This window comes from Tenrec ecaudatus, chromosome 17, assembly GCF_050624435.1.
Source record: "Tenrec ecaudatus isolate mTenEca1 chromosome 17, mTenEca1.hap1, whole genome shotgun sequence".
NCBI lineage: Eukaryota > Metazoa > Chordata > Mammalia > Afrosoricida > Tenrecidae > Tenrec > Tenrec ecaudatus.
Window position 1 is genome coordinate 14280405 of NC_134546.1, and position 7036 is coordinate 14287440.

Sequence of the window (7036 nt, forward strand, 5' to 3'; positions counted from 1 at the left end):
AAGTGGCTGAGCATATGTTTAGGCATGATTGCTATTGCATGGTCTTAGATGAAAAACACACAAAGTAAAAAAGACAAGAAAACTGACTCCGTGTATGTCCACACAATGGAACATAATGAGAAACAGAGGAGGGGGGCAGTTTGGTCATTTTGTAGGCAAGGCAAGTCAATAAAAAAAAGAAAGAAAGAAATCCTTTGACAATTCAGTCATGTTAAAATTAGGAGACAATACCGACATAAGAAAACACAGCCGACATGGAGGCAGCAGAGTTCCCCTTCATCACAGCGGGTCTAGACAGCTCCCACCGCTGTGTCTGCCCTGTCTCAGAGTGATGTGTGGCCCTATCTAGAGGGTGGCTTCAGCTCAGGAGGGAATGTCAGTGCCAGGTCTTAATTAATTTCCTTCTGCCCGGGTGTCTGTGTCACCGTGTGGTTTTGCATTTGCTGCGAGGCAGCTTAGTGGGAAGGGCCTTAGGTACATAACACCTCCACTCACCAAACCGCAGAGCCAAGCCCTCAGCCTGCCCAGGGCACATGCAGTCTCGCCCCGGCAGTGATGCGAGCCTCCGTGCTGTGCCAGCTGCCAGCCACAGACCTGCAATTTCTGGCCCAGAAGAGCCTTCCCCGGGCATGCTTGATGTGCTTAGTGCATGGTGTGGCGTGCTTAGCGGAGACTGCTTCCCGGAATGTGCCTTGATGTACCCCATCAGACAACTGAAGGAAATGGTTGCCAACGTGCCCTCTTGCCTGAGGACACGCTGCTGCCGTTGGCCATCCTTGAGTTGCGACACGGAACCCTGGTCCTGAGCTATCCCCTTGGTGGGTTGCAAATCAGCCTCTGCTGGTTCTGGAAGGAGGTCACCAGGTCTTTCTTCCTAGCTTTTCTTCATCTGGATGGCCCTGCTAAAACCTGCTGGGCAGCCCGCAAGCCTCCTGATGGCCAGGTGTTGGGTGCACAAGAGGGCCGCTGGTCGAGATTACAATTTGGATCTTCGTGGACGACAAAGCATTCTATCAAGGGGCCTCGCTTCCTCGCCAGATGACTCTCAGCATTCTTTAACTGTCTACAAGAAATAGAGAACGCGCTCTCCTCCCAGCTCCCCGTGGGACTGGAAGTGACAGACGTCCGACGATGCTAAATTCACACATCACAATGCCCAACAGGAATATTGTTATTAAAATGCATAGAACATCATTCAAGTGAAGTAGTGTTTTTTGATTAATTCTCTGAGCCGGGAGCCCAATTATTTACAGCAAATAACCAAGCTAGAGCCGATCTAATCTCTAAAAGGCAATGCAGTTTCTTTCTTTCGAACTCCTTGACATTGATGAGCTGTTATCAGTGGTTGCCAATTCAGCCACCTATAGGAACTTGACACTGTAGATTGGGGTGGGGGTGAGGGAGGGTTGCAATCTTGTTCCCAATCAAATAGGGGTTTCTTTTGCTGAAGGCTTGGGTTCTTATTAGAGGTGGCTGTCTATGAAAACTATGTGCGTATGGGTCCTTGGTTAGGAAACCCCTTTAGGATAGTATACTCAGTCTACTGTGAGTCAGAATCAGTTGGATGATACATAACCATGCAATTAATGTGGGCAGGAACATTAGTTCAGGAACAACATTTTACTATTACCTCCTAGTACATATCTAAGAAAAATTATCCTCTCACTGGTTAGTGAAAATTTGGAACTTTTTTTCAAATTTTCCTTTCAATGTAATCTTCCAGCATGGGAGTCCAGAGTTGGGTTCCCCTTTTTGTTTGTTTACTTGTTTTTAAAAACATTTAACAGTTTTATTGGCATCTAATTTATATATCAGACAGTTCAATAAAGTCCAACGATTGCTTGCATGAAAATGTTAATAAGCTGAAAATGAACAGGCAAACAGTAAATAAATCAGACGGGCTCGTCTTAATCCAAGGTTGGCAGCAGAAGAGTTTTCAGACCTTAAGATTGCCTCCCAAAGCTGCAGAATCATGTGCCCTTCTCACCGCAGGCCGAGGGAGCCCTGCAGAGAGAAACACTGCAGCGTGAGAAGCCTTCTTGTCAGGTAATTGTTAATATGCAGGATCATTTGTGAAGCTCCTTCCCTGGGAAACTCTGCTCTGGGAAACTTGGGGGACTAGATCTTGTATCTTCAGTTGCCAAACCTTTTACATTCTCTTTAGACAGATGTCCCCTTCCTGTGGCACCAACAACTTCAAAACCAAAACCAAATCCAAACAAAAAAACCACCCCAAACCCAACCAACCAATCGAAAAAAGAGAAACCTACTGTTGGCAGGTTGATTCCAACTCATAGGGACCCTGTAGGAGAGAGCATAACATCTTAATTTCTAAGATTGCAAATTTTTCCAGAAGATGACTTCCACGTGCTCCCACCCCCACGCCACTGCCCCACCCCACCCTGGCCCCATGACTGGTGGATTCAGATCAGTTGGTAATGTCATTTGAGGTCAAGTGCTCATTGTTGAATATGCAGTGGATCACCAGAGCTTAGCCCCTACCCTCTTCCTACTCACACATATACATACAAATAAATCAGGACCTGGGAAGTTTATAACTCACCTAGATGTGTTGGGCCATATTTTTTTCCTTCCCTTTTTCATCATCTTTTTTCTCCCTGCAGATATAATCTAGCAGATCACTCTGACCTGGGTTAAGAATTTTTCAAATATAAATGGTCTGAATGTGACTTCACTTGGCAAAACAAAGGCATGGTAAGTGATTTTTCCATATCTCTCTTCAGGCAAGCCTTATAAGGAAGGTTTTCTTTCCAGAGGATTGGGACACTCATTAATCTGTTTCTCCTTTCAACAATAAAATGAAAAATGGAATGAGATTATCAAAATGGATAGTCTGGGGTGGACCAGATAACATGCTTTTGAAAAGTGGTTTACATTTGACATCAGTGAAGCTCCCTGGGCCAGTGTGTCTCAGGTCTGCTATTGGGGCCTGGACTTCGCTCCCAGCTTGGACACAAATATGCTTTATTAGTTTCAAGCTCCTCTCAAACCAGTTGGAAGGATGGATGAATTCCTAGCACAGTATTAAGTCATCAGCAGAACTATAAATATTTCCTAATCCTATCTCAGGGAGCCTTTATACAAAGAGCTTTTTTTCAGTATACTTTTCCCTTTACCTGGAATTAGCATGCATTTTAAGTTATTTATTCTTTATATATATATATATATATATATTTTTAAAGCACAACATTGAGATATTGAACACATTTCTTCCTCTTGGATACGTAGAATTCTGAACCCAACCCCCAAATTGTTGCGGTTGAATTGACACTGACTCCCAGCAATATCATGCTGTTTCAGAGTTGAATTAAGCTCCAGAGAGTTTCTTCAGCTGACATCTTTATGGAAGCAGATTGCTAGAACTTTCTTCCTTGAGACTGCTGGTTGGATGATTCAAACTGTCAGCCTTTCAGCTAGTAACTGAGAGCAAGCTGTTTACATCACCCAGAGGCCTGCATATAGTTACAGAGTCCAGTGATTGCTTGCATAAAGATCTTTTAATACTCTGAAAGGTGTGGAGAGCCCTGTATTCCCAGTCATCAGAAGATCATGGTCCTAAATGGGATTCTCGCCATTTGGTGTTCTCCTCAGTGGAACTGCCAGGGGAACCCAGACTTTCCATTTACCTTGAAAACCAAGGCGTGGTGCTTGGAGTCCCTAATGTGGCCCCCTTGATGTCAACAAAGCAGGAAGAACGTGTCTGGAGGCAGTCACAGTACAGCTGTCACACCACGGGGACCTCTCGCCAGTCTCTCAGGGACAGTTGTGCAACTTCTACCTTTCGTGTTACGTAAACACAACCCAACTGTTCACCCCACCCCACCCCGGGGCTGCAGACACCCCACAGTCAAACAACTGTCTACAGGCAAGCAAAGCACAGCTACGCATTTGGGTGTTTGTTTTTGTAACCCATTTGACAGCCTAAAAGGAAAGATCCTGGGTTTGGTTTTTTGTTTGTTTGTTTTGTTTTTTGTCTGTCTCTTGATGGTAGGGATGTCCAGGAGCCAATTTTGCTGATCTAGAATATTCAAAAAATAAAGGCAACTCCAGGATGTGGCTTACACTAAGGATTTGGAACATGTCCTAGTGTGGTCTACATGGCAGTTCCAGGACTTCAGTTATCATTGGAGGCCAAGAGGAAGCCACGACGCTTGCCCCTCCGGCAGCCTTTCTTAAGGACGGGCTCATGACACGTCTCCCAGAACACCCCTAAAACATGCACACATGAAAAAGCTTCATTTCTCCTACTCTGGTTTGCATTGCAGTAAGACTACAATGAAGACTTCATCGTTATTTGGTTAATTTGAATTTTAGTAATAGTGAGTCATCTCATTTGATCAATCTGTCCATTATTCAATAACCAAGGGACTGCCAAATCTCCATTTCATTTTTTGCTCAACACGGTTTTGCAAAAGCATTTGAGAGGAACTGTGGTGTGTGTGTGTGCATGTGTGCATATGTGAGTATGTATATACATGCGTGTGTGCACGTGTGCGCAAGTCCAGGACTCACTGCTACAGAAATATCCCAAGGTCACATAATAGTTCCCTGCTACTCCCTTTATTGTCTGCCCTCAATTCCTCTTTTTTTTTTTTGTAGAAAGCAAAGGAAAGGAAATGACACTGGCTTCCAAATTTCATTATGAAAGCTTCCATTTAAAACAAAACGTATTACTTATTATAATTGCAACCAGAGCCAGAGTGGGCCGCGGTTTCCAACCTTGGGAGAACCGAAGGACTGCTCTTACTTAGTGCTGATGGCTTCTGACTTCAATGAGCCCCCACTCCTGCACCCAGGCTACGGATCACAGGGCCGTCTTAAAAACTAATTGCATCGCACAAAACGCAAACACATTGAATGCCTCCACTTTGGCCGACACAATGCCCGGAATTGTTTTAGCTAAGAAAAGTATGGTAAAAGTTCTGTCTCAGGCTAGCAATGCATTCCATTTTCCCTGAAGTCCAAGTTTGAATTTGTGTACACAAAGCTGTTTAGAAAAACAAAAACACAACTGTTAATTAAAACCTGTTTATTCCCCCCTTCAAATTACAAGCTGTTGAATTCAACTGCTTTATTTATTTATGTTTTTTAAATGTTGCTGTAGTTGTTTTAAACCTGCTTGTGGTGTAAACACAGCTTCTGTCCTCTTTTTTGTCCCAAGCTGAAAACACGCTGCCATCTAGTCCATGCTGACTCACAGCGACCTCCTGTGGATTTCCGACACCCTAAGTGTTTGCCAGAGCATTGCGTTCAGTCTTTCTCGCAGGGAGCTGCTGGTGGTTTCCAACTGCCAACTCGGCGACTCACAGCCCAGTTTGTAACCACTACACCACCAGGGCTCCTTGTCCTTTATGATAAGTGTAAAGAGATCCAAGAAACCTCTGGGTGGTTCAGGGTGCTTGCTTACTTGCTGAAAGGTTGTCTGTTCAAACTCAACCAGCGGCTCCTTGGAAAACAGAGAGGCCCTTGAAGACCACAGTCTGGAACACCCTTGGCATGGCTCTGCTGGGCACATACGGAGTGGTCAGAAGACAGACTTCGTGCACGGACAGTAACAGCAACACAATGCCAATAGTAAAGATGACCCAGGCAGAGCTCTGACTGCCCTGGGCCCAGTGTGGAGTACTCTGCAGCTACCCGTCTATGTCACCTTGCCCGGATAGGCAAAACCAGACCAACCCCAAACCCAAACGTCTTCTTCATCTTCATTTTAAAAAAAGATATTTTTTAAATGAGAAAAAAATAGGCATAAAAAGGTTGAAACTTCCTGGAGGCCTTTTCCTGGGCTGAGAACTGGGGGGAAACGCTTTGTCCTGAATCCACACTATCCGACCACTAACTGCTGATTCCATTGAGGCTGGGAGCCCACTAGCCACCACACCTTCAGTCACTAATTCCACAAAGATTATTTGGAAGATGCTTCTAAAATATTGACTTCTTCATCAACACTCTGACATCAAATTACAAGTCCATTTACCCACAAGCATGAAGCTTGTAGAAAACACCCAGTGACAAGGAGAAGCCAACCCAGCTCTTAGAACATCACTCACTCACAGGTCCCCGATCGGCAGGAGTAAAGTGGAAACAAGCAGCTGAGCGCAGGAACTAGACCTACAAGTTGTCTTCTATCTCTCCTTTCCTCCCTCTCTGTCGACTCGCCACTGCCAAACGGGGCAGCGGCAGCCCCACGTGCGAAGAACAGAAGGCAAGTGGACCGAGCTGGGAGTGCTTCTTAAAATGTTATTTCAAGGCTTGGGTGGAAACTTAAGCCCCATGTCAATGCTTCCCTCGCCAGTGCATAAATCTAAGAGCAATACTGTAAGAAGTATTTTGAGCAGGGTTAATGCGTGTTATAGATTCTTTTCCTTGGCAAGGGGAGCATACTCGTGTTGAGAGAGACCATTCAACCATTAGCTCTTTTAATAAGCCACTCAGGATCCAGGCTTTGGGGCCCTGGCACTGAGCAGCTCCCGCATCTCCCTGAACCAGGTACACCTATGTCTTGCTGTTCCTTAGTCTCGGAAGCCACGGTGGAAGCCAGGCAGACCCGGAAACTCCTTCAGGCATTGCACGTAAGGATGCTCTTCCTGTTAGGCTCGTGATGATTTCAATGGCCTGCCTGGGGCAGGGGTTGTTTTCCTAAAAGAGGTTCCTTTTATGCATGTACAGTTATAATTTTTATTTTTTTACAAATAGTTCCCCATAGCCTTCTCCAAGGTTTTTCATAGACTTGCCATACCTAGGAGACAGTTTCTTCATATAGCTTCCATGATGGGACTAAATATATTGTCCATATTTAACAATCTCCCAGCAACGCATAAGAGCTACGATATAGAGTTGTCTCCCCCTGAAAAGAAAAGCCTTTCCCATTAGGATTTCTCAGTTACCTTTGCTGACTATGGAGATAAAAATATATGTTTTCAAAGCTCTCTAAGTGTGTATGAGATTTCTCAGCATAGGATGTCTGATTCTAAAAAGACTCCTCAAAAACTGAGATGTATTTTAGAATTCCATC

General features: G+C 44.7%; 1 long non-coding RNA gene across 1 annotated transcript; it reads right to left on the minus strand.

The window, feature by feature from the left end:
- Positions 1 to 731: 731 nt before the first annotated feature.
- On the minus strand, positions 732 to 2636 carry LOC142430865 (uncharacterized). The gene is made up of 3 exons (XR_012780668.1): positions 2564 to 2636; positions 2271 to 2302; positions 732 to 2004 (listed from the first exon to the last, which is right to left on the minus strand). It is a non-coding gene; the product is annotated as an uncharacterized LOC142430865 (long non-coding RNA).
- Between the last annotated feature and the right edge of the window lie 4400 nt (positions 2637 to 7036).